Source organism: Callospermophilus lateralis, unplaced genomic scaffold (genome assembly GCF_048772815.1).
Source record: "Callospermophilus lateralis isolate mCalLat2 unplaced genomic scaffold, mCalLat2.hap1 Scaffold_300, whole genome shotgun sequence".
Taxonomy (NCBI): Eukaryota; Metazoa; Chordata; class Mammalia; order Rodentia; family Sciuridae; genus Callospermophilus; species Callospermophilus lateralis.
Window position 1 is genome coordinate 1,558,447 of NW_027513641.1, and position 24,741 is coordinate 1,583,187.

General features: G+C 34.7%; 1 pseudogene; it reads left to right on the forward strand.

Moving 5' to 3' along the window:
• The window catches only part of LOC143390183 (uncharacterized), a 41,210-nt pseudogene that overhangs the window by 14,050 nt on the left and 2,419 nt on the right, over window positions 1–24,741 (forward strand).

Below are 24,741 nucleotides of genomic sequence, written 5' to 3' on the forward strand. Positions count from 1 at the left end.
TTGCTAGTCACAGTATGGACAAGTAGGTATACCGTAAATATAAATCTGTAATTATGATTATGTGTTATAAATAATTATAACAGATTTGAGTATGTGCTATAATAATAGATCAAACTAGGGTTTCATCTGACAGCACTGAAAGGACTTTGCTTTTTCCACTTGCCACTACTAACACTATCTAGTAACTCGGTTTTCTCTCTGCCACTTCTAGGGCATACCCTCTCATCTACACATGCATATAAATATCATATCTCCACTACTTCCCCTACTGTATTTAAGGGATCAGATCTAATGCTGGACGAGGACAGGAGTCACTATATGGAATTTTTAAAAAGTTTTATTTGATTATGAAAGTTTTCACATATCATTTTTTTAAACTGATGGGGTTTTTAGTTTTGTTTTGTTTTGTTTTTGTGGTGCTGGGGATTAAACCTAGAGCCTTGTGCATGCAAGACAAGCATTCTACCAAACTGAGCTACATCTCCAGCCCTTAAACTGACTTTTAAGATTATGTAAATACAAACTCGTGGGAAAGTAGGTAAGACAAATTAAGAATATACATCTGATATTTAAATGATTAATGATGTGTTTTGGGGGAACATTTTTTAAATGGGGATTAAATGTGCATGTCTAGTACAGATTCTTAAAAAACAGAAAGATAATTTATCAACTTCCTAATGCTTAAATGCCATCTGTATTAGCAAGTGAACAAGAACAGTAACTTCATAGGAAAAACTGCACCAATCTTTATTTTCTATGAAAATACAGATGCTATATTAGATTAGTAGCATTTTCCTGGTATTTAAAGAAGTTTTTTTCTTGTTTTCAAATAAAAAATTAAACCTAATGTAGCTAAATATTAAAACTTTCAAAATGGCAAATTAAAAATAAAAACTATTTTGACTGTAAAGCTTCCATTTTCCTACAGACCAGGAGATTTAAGATTTAAGCAAGAAAAAGAAAATAGAAAATTAAACTGAAATAGCCAAAATAGACAAATCTAATGATCTTTTGAAAATATTTTAAATAAATTCAGCAAAGACAAGAGATCAATGAAAATATAGAACTTAAATAATTCATCATGACATTAAAAATATCAATAGTGAAAACACTATGCTTAAGTTATTAATTCAAAGTTTATGCACATAATCACTGCAGGACCTATTATAGCTTAATGAATTCGAATTTCTGAATAAGAGAAGAGAGAAAACCCTGAGAAAATGATGGATTCAGAGGAGGTTTATCTAGGTTTATATTTAGAGGCTAATGGGGGAAAAAGTTAAGTCTCCAAATAAATTTCATGTTTAAAGCAATTGGTAGGGGTGTAGGTATGTGAGTGGGGGGGTATTCAATAATAATGTATAAAATATAAATGTTCACTCAAATTTATTGAAGTTTCAACTTAAAAAAATCGTGTCATTTCAAGGAACAAATATGTCCTGGTGTTCAGAATTTATTGCATGATATGGGTCATGCAAAATTATCACTGTCAGAATCTGCATGCAATTTTTGCAGAGACGCATCACCAAACTAGTTCATTATACACACACACACACACACACACACACACACACACACACATACATACACATATGTAAGACATATATATAATATAAAATATTGTTAAACATTAAATTGTACCTTGAATCTATTCATATACCATATCCTAAAAACTATGTAATTAAAATACTTGGCATTAGAGAATTAAGCCATTGTTATAACTCTTCTTTAAGAACCAAGTGTAATCTTTGTCAGGATGGACTATAAAGTCACGTTCAATTAAAAAAGGGGGGAGGGTGTTAAAAAACATTTATTTTTAAATTCTAGAAGATACTGTGAGTTTAATCCAAGGAAAATTTTGAGTTCTGTCTAGGAAAGATAAATTATCCAGATTTTCTCTTGCACCCCATATGTCATCTTGCTATTTTTGCTTTTTTACCCACTAGGATTTTAGTATAAGGGAAGAGGTCAAAGGACTCTTTTTTGCATGAAAATCCCCTGAGAAAAGGAAAGCTGGTAGCCTAAGGAATGATATAACAGGATCAGCAGTCTTACTCCAAGCAACTATTAAATATATCAGAAAAAATAAGAGATCCAAAGAAATGGAATCAATTTAATAAATTATATACTGTGGAGCTAATGGTTCCAGCAGGTTTCAGAGCTTTTCATCTCTCATAAACCCACTCCAAGGTAGCCAATTTAGAAGCTGATAAGAAAGCTTAACTGGCTTCTTACAAGTTCAATGTAAAGCCAGGCATCAGTCTTTCAACCTAGTTCAAGAAAGCAAGTGCTTACTGAAAACTCATAATTTAAAATGACCAGATATATTATAAAGGATACTAGCCAAGAATAAAATGCATAAGCTTCAGATTCACAATTGAATGAAATGCTTAAAATAACAACAAACATTTGTAAATTCCATGAAAGGAATAAGTGTGATATGAAAAGGATGACTGGAAGGTAGCCCTTGAACTCTTTTGGGGGTGCGATGGTAACACACTTAGGATACATCTTCTACATATTCTTTTCATTCTACCCATCACCAATCTACTTTTTCTACATTCAGCAAATCACTCTGCTCTACCCTCATCCACTTTTCATTCCCAAGGCCCTCATCTAGTCCAAGCACTGATGCTTTTAGTCCTCTGCTACATGCTCCTTTTTTTTTTTTTTTTTTTTGGTTACTGGCATTGAATTGAGGGGCACTTGACCACTGAGCTACATTTTCAGCCCTACTTTGTATTTTAATTAGAGACAGAGTCTCATGGAGCTGCTTTTGCTGAGGCTGGCTTTGAACTCATGATTCTCCTGCCTCAGCCTCCTGAGCTGCTGGGCTTACAGGCGTGTGCCAGAGCTTGGCAACATGCTCCTTCTTGTCTCCCAAACTTTCTCATTCAGTCTTTCCTTTTCCAAACTGAAGTCAGCATCTTTCTAAAACTACTAAAGGTTGTCATTTTCTTCATCAAGTTTTTTTCATCAGATAAAATCTAAACTCCTCTGCCATTCAAATACAAGCCATTCAAAATTTGACCTTCACTTACTTGCCAGTCCTCATCTCCTATCATTTTTATTAGGCTTCCCTGCCCATCTTGAAACCAGACAAACTTTAGAAATTTCCAGAATCAAAATCCCTTAATGCCTTTACACATTGATCCTTCTGCCTTCAAAATTTCTCCCTATTTCTTAAGTTATTGATTTTTCCCCCTATATATTTATATTGCTCTTGTATAGTTGCAAAGTCTCCCTCGCAGGCGCGGGCAGTGGCTCTGCCCCTCCTCCAATTGGGGCAATGTGCCTACCATGCCGGCAGGCTGCTGGGCCTGTTCTTTCGGTGGTTGTAGTTCTGTCTACCTTGCAGGTGCGGGCGGTGGCTCTGCCCCTCTGCAGGCCACTGGGTCTGTTCTGCTGGTGGGTCGCAGGTCCGCCTACCTTGCAGGCGCGGGCAGCAGCTCTGCCCCTCCACGGGCCGCTGGGCCTGTTCTGTCTGTCGCTTGCAGGTCTGTCTACCTAGCAGGCGCTGCTGCTGGCTCTGCCCCTCCCCCAACTGGGGCTATGGCGGGCCACTGCCTGTTCTGCCGATGGGTCTCATGTCCGCCTACCTTGCAGGCACATGGGGCGGCTCTGCCCCTCCGCGGGTTGCTGGGCCTGTTCTAGTAATTTGAGTTTTCTCTCTCTTTTTCTTCATTAGATTGGCTAAGAATCTATCAATTTTATTTACTTTTTCAAAAAACCAATGTATTTGTTTTCTTATTTTTTTTGTTTCAATTTTATTAATTTCATCTCTCATTTTAATTATTTCCTGTCTTCTATTGCTTTTAGTGTTGATTTATTCTTCTTTTTCTAGGGCATTAAGATATAAAGTTAGGTTATTTATTTGGTGATTTTCTATTTGTTTTATGAATGAGTTCAATGCAATGAACTTTCCTCTTAGATCTGCCTTACTACTGTCCCAAAGATATTGATATTGTCTTGCTATTCTCATTTACCTGTAAATATTTTTTTTTTGTTTCATCCCTGTTTTCTTCAGCTATCCAGTGGTAATTTAATAGTGTATTATTTAGTCTCCTGATGTTAGATAACTTCTACTTTTTAAAATTTTATCATTGATTTCTAATTTTATTCTATTATGATCTGAAAAAAATGCAAGGTATTACTTCAGTTTTTTGTATATGCTAAAAGTTGCTTTGTAGCCTAGCATATTGGTCTATTTTAGAGAATGATTCATTGCTGCTGAGAAGAGAGTGTATTCAATTGTTTATGGGTAAAATATTCCAAATATGCCTGTTAAATCTAAGTTATTAATTGTATTTTTTTATTTCTATCACTCCTTTATTTAGTTTTGATTTGAAAACCTATCGATTGGTGAGAGAAGTGTGTTAAAGTCACCCAGTTTTATTGTGTTGTGATCTATTTGATTCTTGCGATTATGAAGGGTTTGTCTGATGTATGTAGTTGCTCCACTGTTTGGGACATAAATAATAATATGCCCTGTTGATGTATAGCTCCCTTAAGCAGTATGAAATGGCCTTCTTTATCCCTTCTTACTAATTTTGACTTGAAGTCCACTTTATCTGATAGACAGATAGACATCTCTGTTGTAGTTGTAAAAGATATTTCTTCTAGCATCTTCTGGTGTGGGGGAATAAGTCTTTCTTTTCTTTTTTTTTTTTTTATTTGGACCCAGGATTGAACCCATGGGCACTTTACCACTTGGCAACATTCCAGCCCCTCCATTTTTTTTTTTTTTAGCCAGGCTGTCATGAAGTTGCTTAGGGCCTCACTAAGTTGCTAAGGCTGTCTTTGAACTTGTATTCTTCCTACCTTAACCTCCTGAGTCACTGGGATGACAGGCATGTCCCAGGGTGTGAATAGGTCTTAATGACATATCTGCTCTAACATTCCAGCTCAGTGCTTTGAATGCACAAAACCCTAAGTTCAATCCTCAGCATAAATAAATAAATAAATAAATAAATAAATAAATAAATAAATAATCCAAGCTCTCTAAGCTTTTGAATGTTTTCTCTTTTATTCAACTAAGTCAGGTACAAATTTTAAATTCATTTACAACCTTTTATTTCAGTCAATAAACTTTTAAAACTCTGAGCTGTTAACATTAAAGGTAGGATCTTTGTTCAGGGAGATTTTATCAATAAGTTCAGACAGATCCAGCTTCATGGTCCTTCTGTAGTCACCTCAATATCTATTCCCACACGTATTTCTTGGATTTCTGTCTGTGTAAATTAGAAATTCAAATAGAATTTTTTGTTGTTGCTGTTTGCAGTACAACTTCTTATGGAAATACCTTTCCCCCACTGGGACTTGAGTCTAATTATAGGTCTTAGAAGCAAAGAGATGTGTTGGAGGTAGGTCCCGAAAAGAATCAGCATCCATTCTTTCTATATGTATCAGTTTCCAAAAAATGCTTTAATATATTATGCGCACAGTCTTTCAGCTGCTTGATTTTAATAAGTGGTTATAAGAAGTATCCAGTGTCAAACTTTGCATGTCTACATTACCAGATCACATCATGGACAATTACTGCTCTCTTTATTATTGGCAATAGAGTCATTAGTATCTTTGAACCTAGTCCATTCAGAGAACCAATCCAGAAAGAAAAGTTCTAGGGCAAATGGATGAAAGTCTAACCAATCACATAATATCCTCAATCTGTTCCTGTAGAACTGCTTCCAGTACCAAAATCTGCTTTAATCTGAGTTCTCCATGAAACAGAACCAACAGAAAAAAAAAAAAAACAGAGAGAGGGATAAGGAGTTTTCCTAAGAAGATGGTCCATCCTTTATAAAGGCGTATTTATGTCTTATGATTTAAGAGAATTTTATTTTCTGTGTTCTATTACAAGCTTGTACTGTTTATTATCTGCTATTACGCTTTGGGGCAGTATTGTGAGAAAAGAATTAAAAGAAAAATGTATTATCTGATTCCACACAAAAAAACTGTATTTTGTGGGCCAACACAACTGAGGTGTCAAATTATAGAACTTCTCAATATAAAAGATTAAGAAAATAAGAATGCCTATATGTCCAGGGAAAACATATTTACGTGAGTATCTGATCAATTTGGAAAGAATCAAAGAATTATTGCTTTAATGCAGGTTGTTGTTCCAAATATATTTTTAAAAATACATTCCTAGAACAGTCATGATTTTAGGAAAATGAAAGTTTGCACAAACTTTACTACATCAATGTCCTTGTGATGGGACTTAATCTGTCTTAAAACTGTAAAGTTTACATAATTATTTTGTGTTGCAGTGAGAATAAGAAAGAATATATGTAAAATTTCTGGAATGTTTGTGCATAAACAACTTCAGTAAATAACCAGAATTTTATTTTTATCATTTTTCTGTGCATTTCTCTTTAGAGCATAAGTTGAAATTGTGATAAAACAGTCAAAAAACAAATAACAGTCTTCACATAAACATTAGTTATATCTTATTCAGAGAGAATTTTGTAATTCACTTCCCAATATTCCCAAAGTCTCCCATGAGAGAATGTGATTTTCAAAATTTTAAGTATATAGGAAGGGTTAATGGTTACTTCAACTCACATTATCTTATACCTGAGAAAGGGAATAAGGAGGAGAAGAAAGAATCTCAAACCAGTCTTTTTTGTTTGTTTCATATTAGCAACTATATAACAAATTTTGACAAGTGGAGAATTAAAACTCATCATTAGAATGCAGCCAACTATGTATTTCATTAATGAATTTGAGGTGACATAGGGTCTAAAAGAAAGATGTTCCTTAATTTTACCCTCAACAATTTTATAAGTTTAATCTTGATATTTTTTATTTCCTCGTAGATTCTTTTTGCAATACAAACAACACCAGGTGCCTGTCAAATTCTTTCCAAAACAATTCTGCATGCAAAGGTTTTTCACAAGACAGCAATTGCCATTGTTCAGACATAGCCAATAATTTGGACAAAGACTGTGACAACATGAGAGATCCTTATTTCTCCAGTCCCTGTCAAGGAAGTGTCACTTGTGTGTACACCCCAGGAAAAAGGAGCTTTCAGTGCCAATGTCCTCCAGGGTATAGTGGGATCACCTGTGAAATCACCACTGGTTCCTGTGGTGTGAACTCCTGCCAACATGGTGGTATTTGACACCAAGACCCTGTTGACCCTGTCTGCATCTGCCCTGCTGGATACACTGGAAGATTCTGCGAAATAGATCACAATGATTGTGCTTCCAGCCCTTGCCACAATGGGGCTGTGTGCCAGGATGGCATCAATGGCTATTCCTGCTTTTGTGTCCAGGATATCAAGGAAGGCACTGTGACTTGGAAGTGAATGAATGTGTTTCAGATCCCTGCAAGAATGGGGCTACGTGTCTCAATGAGATAGGAAGATACACTTGTATCTGTCCTCAATATTATTCTGGTAAGTGTGAAATTACATCTGCATCCCACATGATGTAATTATATTTTTCCCCTTAATTTTTTTTCTGCTTAAAAATATAACAGAAGCAAAGGTGACATTTTATGTCTCATCCAATTGTATAAGAAAATGGTCTAATTATTTTTTTATTTAATTGACTTTATTTTTTAAAATACATAACAGAGGAATGCATTACAATTCTTATTACACATCTAATTCTTGACAGGAATTAATTACTAGACAGAAATCTTCCAACACCATTGAAATGTCACTAAACCCACCAAACTAAGTGTTTGTATATTATCACTGTTACTGGTTCTAATGGAGTGTCACATTACTTAAAACCTAATTAAGCTTTTTAAATAATACTCCATTGTGTACATAGACCACATTTTTTAAAAAAATGTACATATCTGTTGGTAGATAATGAGTTTGTTCTCATATCTTGGTGATTGCAAATAGTGATGCAATTAAAAGGGAATGCAAATGTCTCTTTGACATACTGATTTTATTTCCTTTTGATATATACTTAGTAGTGGGATCACTAGATCATATGATAATTATATTTTTTATCTTTTGAAGAGTCTACATACTTTTTCCAAAAATGATCTCAGTAATTCACAATACCCCCATCACTGTGTTGGGTTCCCTTTTATTCACAACCTCCCAACAATTGTTATCTTGCATCTTTTTTATAACAGTGAATATAACACATCGAAGGTGGTATCTCATTGGGGTTTGAATTTGTATTTCTATGATGATTAGAAATGTCATACATATGTTGGTTGCTTGTGTTCTGCCATTTGCAACAACACAAGTGAATTCAGAAACATGATGTCCTGTGAAATAAGACAGACACAAAGAGACAAATATCATATAATCTCACTAATACCTGGAATCTAAAAAAATAGAACTCACTGATATAGGGAGAAGTATAGAGATTATTAGAGAGTGGTGGTGGAGGCAGGGGATGGACAGGAAAAGAGAGATATTGATCAACTTGTATAAAGTTACAGCTGATAGGAGAAATAAGTTCTGCTATTCTGTTGCACAGTGACTATGGTCAATAGCAATGCATATTTTAAAATAAATACAAGAATTTTAAATACTCTCACCACAAAGAAATGATATTTAAGTTGAGAGATATGCCAATTAGCATAATTTGATCATTACACAGTGCATACACATATCAAGCCACCACACTGTACTTCATAAATGTAAATGATTTTTATCTAAATATAAAATAAAGTTTAAAAACATAACTTGGGTTCAATCTAGAATCAGTGGGCTTCCTGGGGCCTTACTGTCCAGGTCAGGACAGTTCCAGTTTCCCCATTGGTGCATATGTCTTTCACCCAATTTCATTAATCTTCCCTGTAAGGATCAAAGTCTGACGTTGAAATCCACTTGGAAGGCAGGCTATAAGTTGATGGATATCTGGTGCTAAAGTGTGATTAACAAATCCATAGTGGCAACCAGCTCTTATTTAATCTATCAGGAAAAGAAAATAATACTTTGTATTTATCTATTCTTTACAAAATGTCTATTGATATGCTTTTATCTTATTAGTAGTACAACAAGGTAACAATTTGTTACCAGGTTCATCCTGCTCATGGTCTTCACATTTAGTCTCCATCCTCTCCATCCTTTTGAATCACACAAAATTATTCACTAAGGCCAATTCCTCCTGTGTTAACCATGTTATTTGCTTTATTTGTTAGTATCTTTGGATTTCCCATCTATTTATAAGGGGGTAACTTACCCCATCTATGCCTCCTATATTTATCTGCTCACCCCCTCTACTACCTTGTCTCATGTCTCTGAGACATCACTCACATTTTAGTGCTGTTTTCCTCTTACTCTGGCCATTCTTGTAGCTCTCTGTGACTTTAGGCTTTCAATTTGCTGCCTTCTTTTAACTTTCATGCTTATTCTTTATTTTTCTTTTTTATAATGTATATTAAACAATATGATGATTTCCAAAATATTTTTCAAAATTTGCATCAGAACAACATTCTCAACATCACTTTGCTAATCTTATATATGCTGGAAATATTTCTTTTGCAAAATAGACATATCCCTAGTATTTTTTGCCATAACATTTGCTCATGCTTCACCTATAACAATTCTTCAAACTCTGCTGTTTTGAAATCAAAGATGTCTTCTAAATTGAGTCCATGCATTCTATTCCCAGGGCCTTAGCACAGGTCCTCTTCATCTCTTGAATGTAGTACTACTCTATAGCCAACCAAATTTTCTACATCTAGCCATTATCTTCTCCAAGTTAGTTTTTAACACCATCTTTGAAATAATCCTTCTAAATTGGATCTAAGCAAAACTTTCTGAAGAACCATGAGAGCTCTGTACTACATAGAGAATAGTTGCAGCTTCTCATTGAAAACATTCCACAGTGTGTCCCTGACATTAGGTGAAACTCTCCACACCACTCTAAAGTATTCTATTTTCTCAATTCAATCATCTTCATGTTTTTAACTGAAGTAGCTCCCTTTCTCCCTGGAACATCCTTTCCCACTTTACAATATCACTCTGAAGTTCTCCTCTACTTTCGACCTTGTTCAAATATTACCCCAACTCAAGGAACATTTCTGGATTTTCTCTCAGGGGAATAGTACTTTCACACTGCTGTGGGAATGGTAGTCATTACTTCCACACTAGTCTACACCTCTATTAAAGAGCTTCCCACATTTCATCCTGTTTTACTGATATCTAAATGCTCTTGTCTTCTCCTACTTAACTGTTAGTTCCTAAAGGACAAAACTACTGTCATATAATTATTCTCAAGTTAATTGATTTTTTTTAGTGTCTCATACACGTGTGCCAGTTTATTAAACATACACGAAAATCTCCTTATTTATATATGTGCTATCATGTCCATTTTCTTTCCTTAGTGGTTTGGGAATTAACTTTCAGTGTTTTAAACTTTTTGATGAAAATGAGAAATAAGTTTTTAGTGTGTGTGGTGCTGGTTTGGTATTTATTTTTATTTTGTTTCTTATGGTCCTTTTTAAAATATATATATATATATATATATATATATATATATATATATATATATATATATATATATCACTGTAGTTCATTAAGATAGCATCTTTTATTTCCTACGGCTATTTCAGTGCTGTGAATGGTAATTAAAAGGGAAATATATGAGATCAAATTAATGTTTTAGTTATTTAAATAAGGCATTCTGAAACAGTCTTATAATTACAAAAAAAAAAGCTTGAAAATTTTTAAATAAATTTTAGAATTTTAATTTAATTGGATTGTAATGAATCTTTTCTGTGGTCTAGATTTAGGCATAAAGGATTTCAAGGGTGTATTCCAAATGTGACATCCAGTAAGATTCCATCAAAAGGCACTTTATCCTACAGGAGTGCATTTATACTGTGGGTTTTATCATTTTCCTGCTGGGGCTGATAACAGTCGGTGCTCTTTTCTCACTTTAACACTTGAAGTTCACAATAAGGCTGTTTCCTTGCCAAACCCTGACATAATGATGTTTCATCCTATATGACCATATTCTTCCCTTGTTTTCTAAGAGACCAAGTAAATTTTATTATTTCAGTGTTTTCAGGTGAGATAGATAAAATTTGATTTCAAATTAGAATTTAAATGAGAAATTCATAAAGCAGTAAGAATCAGGTCTATTTATCTGGTTAAGTTTTTCAGGTTCAAAAATGTGATTGTAGGCTTACTCATCAATCCCCTACACAGTAGAATAGCCTGCATTGTGGTAGCTCATCAGTGGTTCTCAGCCCTGAATACTCATTAGCAATTACCCAGGGAGACCTGAAACAGAGATGTTCAGACTCTGCCTTTGAAATAATCCTTCTAAATTGGATCTAAGCAAAACTTTCTGAAGAACCATGAGAGCTCTGTACTACTTAACTTCGGAGAGTTAAGTTTAATTGATGATTCTCATGTACAGCTAGAGCTGGGAGACAAAAATTAAGTTCATGTGAACTTAATTTGGAAACTTTCCTTGCACTACACAATCATTTAGACACAGGAAGGTTTGTTTACTTCATCGCCATCCCATGATTACCAATATTTGTGGCAGCTCAGGCCAATTAATTGGAATCCCAGAGAAGGTTGATAGAACCAAGGGAAAAGCCAAAGTTCAGATGGAAAGAAAAAGAGCATGAGCAATCAGCATGGATGCACTTGAGTGCTTCAACTCAACCTAGACCACCCCATGAATCCTGGAAACTGTATTACAATGACCTAGCTGCTGTGAGCTCCATCCAAATTTAGAGTGATCATAAAGAACTTGGCTTACAGGAAAAAGCCTGTGTTCCTCTGAGCATCAAAGCAAGAAAAGGTAATAAATTTTAAAAGACAGAGAGGTACGAGGGGGGGAAAGAGCTGTAGCACATGGAGAGGGTTCACACTGTGTGAATTCTCCTCTCCGCAACCCATTGTGCTTTGTGAGCTGTGATTCATGAACTACAGAAATGGGCTCACAGAGAGCCATGGAAGATGCTGGTGAGAATCTGCTGTGCCTAAGCAAAAACTCCAATTGGAGCTCAAAGTAAGCACCTACAAACTTTCTTTAATGAAAGGAATATTAGCTCTGAGCACATGACTGCTCTTAGTAAAAATTTATGCAATGAATCATTCTATAATGGAGGTCTTCCTCAAAGTTAACCAGATTGATTAATGTGTATTTTAACCTGTTAAGATGTTTTGCAATATGAGAAAAACAGGACTGTGGAAGGCAGGAAAGGACAATTGATTGTATGATGAAGCAACTCTGTAGGAAAATACATTTTTCCTTCATGATAAAATACATGTTTAGTATAAAAATGTACTTTTGGAAATAAGAGAAATGTCACATTGCATTCACTTTTCATGCATAAGGAAGACCCATGTTGACCTTTCAAGTAAAAGATGCATCTCTATTTCAGAAACTAAAGTATATGAAAACATTCTTTTTATTTTTTTAAATCTATATTAGTACATGGAGAGTAGTTAGAAGGTTATTACAATGATTCAGGTGTAAAGTATTAGGACTTGGCCTGGGACAGTGAACATATACATAAAGGCAAAGATTGGCTTAAGGGAAAAAGATTCACTTAGCATTTATCAAGGCAAGAATGTTTTTAGACTCATTTTATGCTAGGAAACACTAAAGTCTCTGTTTTGGTTTAAATATGAGACATCCTCCAAAAGCTGATGTGGGATACAATGCAAGAGAGTTTGGAAACAAAAATGATTGAGTTAGGAGAGCCTTAACCTAATTAGTGCATTTATCTATTTTAATGATTAACTGGGTGATAACTACAAACAGGTAGTGTGTGGCTAGAGGTGGATCACTGGGCGTGTGACTTTGGGGTTAATATTCTGACCCCAGTGACCGAGAGCTTTCTCTGCTTCTTGGTGGCCACATCCTAAGCCACTTTCCTCCACCACACTCTTCCATCCTGATGTTCTGCTTCATCTCAGGCCCAGAGCAATGGAGTTGGCCATCTATAGACAGAGACCTCTGAAACCATGAGCCCCCAATGAACTTTTCTTCCTCTAAAATTGTTTTTGTCTGTTTTTTTGGTCATAGTAATGAAAATTCTGAACCAAACATCTCTTAGAAAGAAAGAAAGAAAGAAAGATAAAAAGAAAGAAAGAAAGAAAGAAAGGCTAAACCACTATTTCCAATTTAATGAACTTAAAATATAGATAGATGGCTCTCCAGTTTTAACTGCATGAAACATACTTGGGGAGCTTATCATTAAAATACATTTTTTTTAATTCAATAGATCTGACATGCCTGAAACAGGAAAAATTAATGATAGGTTTTATGTAAAGCAGCTATTTCTAGTAATAGTTCAGACATATGATAGTTTGAATAGTCCCTACAAAGCTCATGTGTTGGAAACTTAATCACTAATGCAATAGTATTGGGGTAATGTGGTGGTGGAAAGGTAATAAAGACAGAGCCATCATGAACAGATTAGTGCCACAATCAGAAGGGCTTTGGGGAGCTGGTTCATATCCTCTGTCTTCTACCATGTGAGGAAGAACAGCCCTCCATTCTGGACAATGCAGCATTCAAGGCTCCATCTTGGAATCAGAGACAAGGCCCTAACCAGATACCACACCTGCTGGTGCCTAGATCTTGGACTTTCAGCCTCCAGAGCTCTGAGAAATAAAACGTCTGTTCTTTATAAATTTTCCAGTCTCAGGTAAGATGAAGTGTGATGCATGGCATGGATTTTAAAAGCATTTTTGGATTATTAAGTCAATATATATATATATATATATATATATATATATATATATATATACATACATACATGTGTGTGTGTGTGTGTGTGTGTGTGTGTGTGTGTGGGGGAAATAGCAATTTAACATTTGATATAATGACAAAGACAGCTTCACTGGATAGTGATTTGTGATTGAAGTTATAAAGACATGAGAAAGAGAACTAGGGAAATGTTTTGTGGAACAGCATTCCAGGCAGAGGAACAGCAAATGCCAGAGGTTAAAGTATTTGGGAATAGCAATGAAATTGGTATGAGTAGGCGAGGAAGATAAAAGGCCAGAGAGAGAAAGGCTCAGACTGTGTGGGGCTTTGTAAACCACTGGAAGAACTGGCTTTGACTTAAGTGAGATGAGAACTTGGGGGAGAGTTTGAGACTGGAATGATTATCTTATATTTTAACAAGATCAGTCTGCTTGTTACACTGAAGATTTAAGAGTGGTTAGGGTAGAATTACAGGGTCCAATGGAGATAATGGCAAGCAAAGGGACTACCTAAAGGGATAGAAAAGGAAAGAGAAATATCACATTTTAACAATAACATCCCTGCCTTAAAATTTAAGATAGAAATGAACACAGAAAGATCATGGATCATGTAAACTAAAGGCAGCATGCCTTTCCCTGCATGCTCTTCATTACCCTCTGATATCCACGCATAGATTATTCAGAACAGGTATGACCTTTAGAATATTTATAGCAAGAATGCAGTCTTTTGTAGTAGTTTATATCAACCATTACTTAATTAACAGTGTCTTTCATATGCACAGGTGAAGCTTATGAGTAATAACTAAGTTACATGATGCTTATTCATTTAAAATTTCCTATCAGGACCTCTTTTCATTTCAGTAATATTTCATGTTCTTCTTGAGCCTTCTCCAATAGTCCACATCCATTCTGATACATAAGTCTAAGAGGTAATATGTAGCCAACTGATACTGACTTTATAATGGCACTTCTCAAAAACATAATTTGAACTTCAGTCAACGTGGAAATTTGAATCTGAGCTTGAAGTTCCATCTTTTCTAAATATGTTTTGATTAATTAAATCACTTGAAGGCTTCCATGGAAAATCATATGGATAATTTAAGAAAACATCCATGAAAAACAATGTGGGAAAAATAAAACTATATTTTATCAAAGGAAAATGGTTGCTTTTGTATATGATCTTAATTATGAAATTGATTGTTCTTGAGGTGTGGTATTAAGAAAATAAGATATTTGTTCAGAACTAGAACATTTTGAAATAGTCTCTATGAAGAAATGAAGTTTAGGGCTTTTGTAAAATATTTGTTGAATGAATGCACAAAATAAGAAATTGTAGTTGCTCAGCAAATATTTATTCCTGCAATGCTCTGATCATTGCGCCAGACCTCGGAGACATAAAGATAACAAAGACAAAACATGTCTTGACATAGTGTTCACAGTTTATTCAGGAAGCAGTCATGTAAACGAAACTTACAGTCTGTCTCAGAATTTAATTATATTTCTTTTTAAATTTTATTTGTGCTGAGGAAGCACAAATAAAAGAGGCAGTAACATTGCTTGGGTTAGGAAATGCTTCATAGAAAAACTGGCCTATGACTTGAACAAAATCACATGTTTTTCAGGAGAGAAAACTGAAACTTTTGTCCTCTGGCTACATTAGTTGTTGTTGGTATTATTACTGTTTAAATAACATGTTGGATATGAAGGGAGAAGAACTGCAGAAATGTTTTGGAAAGAGGTTGCTGTGGTCTGAATGTTTGTGTCTGCACACACAAAATTTGAATGTCGACATTCTAACTTCCAGAGTGAGGTGTAAGGAGGTGCTTAGGTCATGGGGGTGGGTCCCTCAGGAATGTCATGAGTGCCTTTTTGAAAGAGACCTCAGAGAAAGCCTGTGCTCCTTCCAGCTTCAACTCAAGGTACTGTCCAGGAGCTGAACAACCAGTTTTCTTTCTGACATGCTCCTGTTGTTTCTCTTAGTGCCTTTCCGTCTATCTGCAGGGTGTGTGTGCAGGTCTAAATGTGAAGGGGATGAGTAGAGAAATATATAGTGATTTGAAAAACAGATGCAGTGTGGAAAAGAGTGGATTTTGGAAGAAGACAGGTATTACAGGCATTGAACATTGGTATATTCAATATAAAATGTAAATATTGTAATTTTCCCATAGTCTTCCCAAGAAACTTGGAAAATTAAAAAAAGATTTAAAGCATTCATAAAAATAGTGCTTTCTTTTTTTTCAAACAGCATCTTAGAGACTCTGAAATGGATCACTTTGACTTCTTAAACTTGGCATATAATATATATATATATATATATATATATATATATATATATATATATATATATATATTATCTTCCTAGAATTATAAAAAAGTAAATACACACATAACACACACATGTATGTAGACACACATACAAAATATAGTCAATAGATTGGGAAAGTCATACCCTTTAACTTAGAAAAACAATAATATCAATGAAATGACATCTCAGTACATGCTATGACATGTGTGAGGGGAGTAAAGGGGAAGAATGGCATATACATGCATTTAGAGAAACATGGTTGGAGAAGAAGACTAAAGAATGCATACAGAGGAGAGAGGAGAAACAGTTCTCCAAATAGACAGCTGAACTCCAGAAAGAACCATTAAATACAAGGAGGTCTGAGAACCCCCTCCCTATGCTCTGCCCCAGGATTCTCAAAGGGGAGACATTCTTTCTTTTCCTTTCCAGAACTAGTTTCAGCCTCCACGAATACTTTGGAAAGATAGGTTGTAGCAGTCATGAACATCCCTCAACTTTTGGTGATAAAGGAGCATGCAAAAAGACATGACACAGTAAAGATTAGAAAAACCACCAGAAAGTGTTTAATATTGAAACTTGAGGTTTTTTCCAGTTTTGACTCTCAGTGAAAACAAAAGTGGTAGAAACAAAAGGATCTCATTAGTTGCAATAACATACAATAAAAATAGGTAAGTAAAATAATGATGAAATAATAAACTATTAATTGTTATAAGTATTAATGGGATAAGCATAAAATAACAAAAAATTAGTTTTCTTTTTTGATTATAGAACTTTATTATTTATTCAGTTTGCCTAGATACAGATCATATAAAGTAACAACTATCATCTATTATTTTATTACTTTTTAACGTGTTCTTTTTAGATATACAAGACAGTAGAGTATATTTTGACATATTATACATACGTGGAGTATAACTTCTTTTAATTAGGACCCCATTCTTGTAGTTGTACATGATGTGGAGTTTCACATCTATTCATATGGGAAAGAAAGTTAAGTCTGATTCATTCTACTGTCTCTCCTATTCCCATCCCCCTTCTCTTCCCTTTATTCCCCTTTGTCTAATCCAATGAACTTCTATTTTTCCCTCTCCTCAATTATTATGTGTCACCATCACATCCACATATTAGAGAGAATAGTCAGCCTTTAGTTTTTCAGGACTGGCTTGTTTCACTTAGCATGATATTTTCCAGTTCCTTCCAGTTACCAGCAAATGTCATAATTTCATTCTTCATTAAGGCTGAGTAATATTCCATTGTGTATATATACCACATTTTCTTTATCCATTCATTTGTTGAAGGAAATCTAGGTTGGTTCCATAGCTTAGCTATTGTGAATTGAGCTGCTATAAACATTGATGTGGCTGCATCCCTGTAATATGCTGTTTTTAAGTCCTTCGGGTGGATATGTACTGAGGAATGGGGTAACTGAATAAAGTGGTGGTTCCATTCCAAGTTTCTTGAGGAATCCCCATAATGCTTTCCATAGTGGTTGCACCAAATTGCATTCCAACCAACAATGTATGAGTGAACTTTCCCCCCACATCCATGCCAACATTTATTGTTACTTGTATTCTTGATAATTGCCATTCTGATTGGAGTGAGATGGAATCTCAGTGTGGTTTTAATTTGCATTCCTCTAATTGCTAGAGTTGTTGAACATTTTTTCATGTATTTATTGACTGATTGTATTTTGTCTTCTATGAAGTGCCTATTCAGTTCCTTTGTCCCTTTATTGATTGGGTCTTTTTGGGGTGGCAAAGATTTTTCTCCCATTCTATAGGCTCTCTTACACTCTACAGGCTTTCTCTTCATGTTCTTGATTGTCTTCTTTGCTATCAAGAGGCTTTTTAGTCTGGTACCATCCCATTTATTGATTCTTGATTTTACTTCTTGTGCTTCAAGAGCCTTATTGAGGAAATTGGTTCCCGAGATGGCATGATAAAGAATTGGGCCTACATTTTCTTCTAGTAGATGCAGGGTCTCTGATCTAATGCCTAAGTCCTTGATCTACTTTGATTTGAAATAAATCAATTTTATTACTTCATCAGATTTAATACATTAGGGATGTCACCTAGGTTTCATATATCCCTAAGAAAGAAAAATGATGCAACTAAAATATAATAAGATTAAGACATTGTTAAGTATAAAGTGCATTCTGGTTTTAAAGATGTTAAAAGTGAGGAATATTAGAAGTGACAAAATTCAGCACCAAGAGAATTCTGAGCTTATAAAGTCAGCTTTTAAATGGATTATTTTTAAGACAGCATTTTGTTTATTTTTGGTATCTGTAAGAAATCTTATTGGCTAAAATCCCAAAGGTGTTACTAATGGAAATAAATTGCCTTAATTTCCCATAACATCTTGGTAAAGGTTACTATGATTATCTTACCTTATGAATCACAGCATGAAGTCACCCAGCCTCTCCTTGTTTTCTAGGATATTAAAAAGACTGTAACTATGGTATGTAGGAGGAGAATCTACTGCATAAGTATGACTGCAATGGAAACTGAATGCTGCATTTCCTCTTTGGCCTGATATTTGTGTCACAGACTTGCACTGAAACTGTTATAATTGATATATGTAAAGAACCCAGAAACAGTGAGCATAATTCTTATTCAAAAGAAAGATAATATGCATAGAGGCCTCTTAGAGTAGCAACTATATTAGGTGGAATTTGAAATTTAAGAAGATAACTCAAAGGCAGAGTTCAATTATTCCCAGAGCATGGATTTTGCAGATAATAGAAAGGTATACAATGTCATGTTGCTGTGCTACACACTCTGCCACTGTAATGAGGACAGCATCAGGGACGAGACCTGCTCCAGACTGATAGCATATAACACACACTATCTTGTGGCACAGAGTCTTAACATCGATCTCTAATTGCCAAAAGGTACATATTGAAGGACAAAAATGTCTAAATGCTTATCAGAAGTTTAGGACAAAATCATTCAGAAACAATGATTTGTTTTAAATGTTTGACAAAGCGATCAATTTGATTTCAAGTCTTTTGATTTAGAGGGGGCCCAGGCTTGCAGAGGCATTGAGAAGCTCTGTCCTGGTATATCAGCTTGTCTTCCAGGAAAAATGGTAGATTATTCCCTTGCTGTGATAATCCTAGTTTTCATTCAAATTCAATAAGCATCTTCCGTGTTCAAGAATATGTGCTAAATGCTACAGATATGATCGTTAAAGAATAAAGATCGACTCCAAAGTGCTTAGCATTTATAGATAAAATGGACAAAAAAGCAACTGTAGTACAATAATATAGACGTTTCTATTGTAGGAAATTTTGAGAGTACAGTGGAGGAACATCAGTGCCAAATAGAAGCCATTAAGTACTCATGTCATACTCAAACTCAATCTCTGGAAACTAATTGGACTGGTTTGGAGAAGTAGGGAACAAGGAGTGGGCATCACAAGTCAGGGGGCCTCTGTGATCCGCAAGAGGCGCAAGAGACAGGGGAGATGCAAGCACCTGGTGTGGATGACACTGGCTAGTTCTCATCTTTGAGAAGTTCCTACTACATTACAAGGCAATTGTGCCTTATTCTGGAGATGCTGGAAGGGGAGCTATATAAAAATTTTAAGCAGACATCAATATCCTCAGATTTGTCTTTTTATAGAAGTGTACTATATAGAAGTACCGAGAGTGATTTCAAAGAGGGAAGCCAGTAGTAGTGAGACCAGTGAGAGATGCTGAGGGTCAGTAAGGTCTTGGCAAATGATCACGACCCCAAATGCTATGGCACAAGTTTCAATTTTTACTGAAATAAATTTTATTTTTAAGCTCTCTTTATTCTGAAAAACAATCAAATTTAATGTGCTGGCATCCTTTTTATCTTGGCTGATGGTAGACTCTGTGAATGGTAGATGGTGACAGAACAGCCTACTGCCATTTCTTTTAAGAAAAAAGGGCAAAACCAATCAAACTACTTCTGAGCTATTTGAAAATCCCTCAGTAACATTTCAATACATAATTTATTATCCTGGATTATAGGCACAGAAATAAAAATGAGAAATATGGATATACCTCCTTTGGTGTCTTTTAAAGCCTGTGAATTTGATTATTGTGTACATCAAATACCAGTTGAAAGATTTAGTAAGACAGGTTTTATCTTAATATCACTTCTACTTTTGTTAATCTTAAACTATTTAGCAAGTAATCACCTATGATTTGGGAGAAGGGATAAATACTGATTTCTTGTAACAATACTACGTTGAAATGAGTGGGTTCTCATGATGCCGCTAATTATATTAAATCACAATTTAATTTTATATTTAAAAGTTGTATTTTACAACAACAACATAATAGGAAAATATGTAGAATGTCTATAAAAAAAGGAGCACTTAAGCAAATAATTGTAAAACATATTTGTAGGATAGGTTTTTGTGGACAGACAAGTCTTTTTTTCTTTTTCTCTAGCAAATACTTGGTATGCACCAGTTATTGTTATAAACACTTCAGAATACATTTAATTACAATAATAATCCTATGGTTTGGTTACAAAGATTTTTCCCATTTTTCAAAGAAGGAAACTTAAATATAGGAAGGTTAAGAAACTTACCCAATGTTCCACAGCTAATAATTGGCTGTGCTGATTTCAATCAAAGCTATCTGGTTTGAAGTCCCAGCTTTCATCCATTATTCTAGATGAGACCTAACTAAACTTTTTGAAAATAATGAAAAAAAAAAAAAAAAAAAAAAAAAAACATTGACCAGTCCAATTTAGGCTTCCGATAAAAGTGTCATTTATAATAACTTTGTTCTAAAAATGACTTATTTGTTTCCACAGACTAAAAACCCACAAGCTGTTGTATGCAGTAATTTGTAAGTAACAGCTTCTCTGCTGTGTGCAACTTCCCACAAGCACACCAAAGTTAATATCAATTAGGATTAAGGAAGAAAATTATTTTGGGTAACATAATATTTGACAAGTGCTTTAGTAAATAAAGCATCGCTAAATAGCTAAAATATTTTCACTTTGCTAAAACTTTTCTGTTTTTCTGTGCTAATTTTTTTAAAGCTGTTAACTATGAATTGGAAATTGATGAATGTTGGTCCCAGCCCTGTCTAAATGGAGCAACTTGTCTGGATGCTCTGGGAGCGTATTTCTGTGACTGTGCCCCCAGGTTTCTAGGGGATCACTGTGAGCTCAACTTTGATGACTGTGCGAGTCAGCCATGTCTACATGGAGGGCTGTGTGTGGCTGGAGGAAACAGGTATGTCTGCTGCTATAGCTGGGCAAATGGCTTAGAGAGATGGAGAACTATTGTACCACTCTGGTCAATTTGAAGATCTCATGCCCTCAGCTTAAAGATTTTACATTGCATTATACTTTCTATGATAAAAATTGTAGTATTCAGATTTTACGAAAACATGTGTTTGTTGGAGGTCGTTTTGTTCCTGAGCAAGGAGCTTTCAAATTCACTCTTGTTATAGTTTGAAATTGCTTATGCTAAGGAAAAGGAACAAATTTTCAATTCCTGGAAGTAAACCTGTCATAAATAGGGAAAATATAAAAACTAAGCTAGGAATAATTAAAAATGTGAATGTGAGATTTATATGACACAATAACTTTTAATAGCATTGCACTTAAAATCATCTTGTTTGATCTATCAACAGAACAAGATGAACATTTATGTTCTCATATTACACAAAGAAATCTAAAGTGCATGGAAGTTAGAAGATTCACACAGAATCCAGTTTCCCTTTAGTTAGTAACGAGACATAATTTATTCCAAATCTAATTTCAAAGTAAATGACACTCAAAGGGAAAATGATAGAAGACATAGGTGTTTCAAATATATTTATCAAAATAATAGGATTTCAAAAACAATGTTGTATTCTCATAGCTATTCCTTCCTCAATCCTCCACTTATCTAGGTGTAAAAAACTCATTTTATATAGTACTAAATTATATATATATATATATAATTGCTAATGGCAATTGAATACAAGGGGCTCTTAACCACAAAACCAAATCTCTAGCTTTTTTTTTTTTTTTAATTTTGACACAGGGTTTCACTAAGTTGCTTAGGTCCTCACTAAGTTGCTGAGGATGGCCTTGAATTTGCTATCCTCCTACCTCAGCTTCTCAAGTTCCCAGTATTATAGATAGGCATCACCATGCCCAGCTTATAATACTAAATTTTTAAATGATCTTTCCTAAATTAAAATTATCATCTTAATAAAGTTAGTAACCTTCCCCACTAGATTTGTATTTGTGTATTAGATATTCTCACTCAATCAATCAATGAAATAGCAATATTAAAATATTCTTGCAACCCAAAAGAGAGAGAGAGAAAGAGAGAATATTACAAGTCACAATGTATTTAATGAGGCTTTTTCCTGAGTTTTTCATTATTTATTGTTTTATTTTTATAAGGGAAAAATCATTCTCTATTGCCTTAAAAAATATTAACGATTTTTCTTAATACTATTTAATAGTAATTTACTCAGTACTCTTTATGTGTACACTTAGTTATCACAATACTCCTATGGCATAAGTATCTTCAACTTATGGATGAAACTTAAGTATTTATAGTTTCCAAATAACTTTGCATGAATAATTTTTTAAAGATAACAATAAGACATCACTCAGGTCTAGAGAGATAATTCCCTCAGAGTTTTTGAGATAAGTATAAAGAGTGTATCATGGGTCTCAGGTTGATGAAAAAATAAAAAGACAGAATAAAGATATTTGATTTCAGTATGACTAAGAAATGACATGAAAATTTTATTTACTCTCCAGATATAGCTGTAACTGCACAGTTAGTGGATTCACAGGGACACACTGTGAAACCTTGATGCCTCTTTGTTGGTCAAAACCTTGTCACCACAATGCTACCTGTGAGGACAGTGTTGACAATTACATTTGTCACTGCTGGCCTGGTAAGTGACAAAATACCTTCCACCAGTTTTTTTTTCTCTTAGCATAGAAAAAAATGCCTATGAAATGAAACTAAAAATTGTTATTGTTAAATGTTGTAAGTGAAATTTTTCTTCTAGTTGTATTCTTCAGGGCTCATACATATTTACTGCTATACTACACATTATCCAAAGTGGGTGACTAAGTTGTTCAAAGATTAGAACCCTCTAGAAAAAGCAGAGGGGGAGAAAATCAATGGAAAGATTCAATTCAGCATGGTTTTCATAGAGAAAGTTTCACTAGAAGAGGATTTATTTTCTTTTAGGACTTTCTTTTAGACATCAGGAATATATAGAAACCTGTCAAACAATGTTAAAATACTAGAAGCTTGTTTTATACTGAATTGAAATGGTCAACCTCATAATGAACATGTGTCAGAAATTTCCTCAATCGCCATGTGACTTTGGACAAATTACTTAACTGATCTGAGCCTCAGTTTCCTCATTTTATAAAAATGGAGGTGCTGGTAATAATATCCACTTCATAGAGTTGTTTTGGAGAGAAATGCAGTAATGTATACAAAGCTCCTGTCTGAGCCTCTACCGTAAAAGACACACAATAAATGTTAACTAGATAACAAAATTAGGTTAACCATTCTAGGTCCTATGGCTAGCACCTAGTGGCCCATTGCTTACTTAAGGAAAGAACAAAGAATGGAAGAAGGAAAGAAATATGAAAGAGTGACACACACAGGAGAGAACATATTCAATTGTGGACTTTGAGTAATTGCTCACAATGTTGGCTTAGGGAGGGCTGGTGGTACAGAGAAGCTGGGAATAAGGTTGAAGCCAGATGACAAAGCCACTTGCAAATAATGGGGCAGGGAAGTTATGTAATCTGTGAATTTAAAAAGAGCCCTCTGGCAGCCTAGTGAAGTTGGTTGGAGGAAATACAACTACAGGCCAGGAATTAGTGAGAGGACTGGGCAGGAGTTTAAACAGAGCTGAGTCTGTTTGCTAGAACAGAGAGCAGTGGTGAGGTGAAGATGAGGGACTGGATGGGCAGGAAATCATGCAGGAGGTTAAACGATGGGCAGATTTAGGACAGTTCTGCCTTTGAGTTTCTCTTAGGTCACTTGCATGGATGGCAGTTTGGACTAGATAGACAATTCAGAACATCTTTGTACCCTATTCTCACTGCTGTATATAAAGAAAAGATTGAGTACCACAAACTAATCTAAGAAAAGATCATTCCTTTGGATCATGAAACACTGCCACAGACTGCAATGCCAAGAATCTACTGTGATAATTACCTAGAGTCCTCATTTCAAAAGTAATTAATTATGAGAAGTGTCAGTCACCTTAAATGCTTACCTTAGAAGTTTTCTTGATACCCACATGAGATTGGATGTGTTAAAACAAACCAACCTTATATAGGAACCCTGGGGGCTTGATTTGGCATTAGATTGCTTCTTTGCACATAGTTCTATCAAAAAACTTGTTTAAATTATTGAATGTAGTCTTGACTGAAGGAGTCCATTTATATCTGTGGTTAAACAGAATAGAAAATAAAATCCCCACAGGGCCTCAGTGGTGGAGACAGGAATGGCAAAACTATAAATCAGAAGCTTCTGAATGTTCAAGTTGGGAATAAGATAATGCATGAGCTGGAAAAGCAGAAAAGGATTTATGATGAGTCTAAATTACTTCCTAACCTGGCCTATGTACGGGTCTTGAGTCTTAGAATGAAAAGGAAATTGAAAATAGTTCATAATCCACTGAAGCACAACAAATAACAGTTCATAAAAACTTGCTGTGAAAACTATCATTTACTGAATATTTGTATATCCTTAAGTATGAAATCAATTATTTTGAAAGTAGACATTTAAATTTAAAAGATTCTGAGGA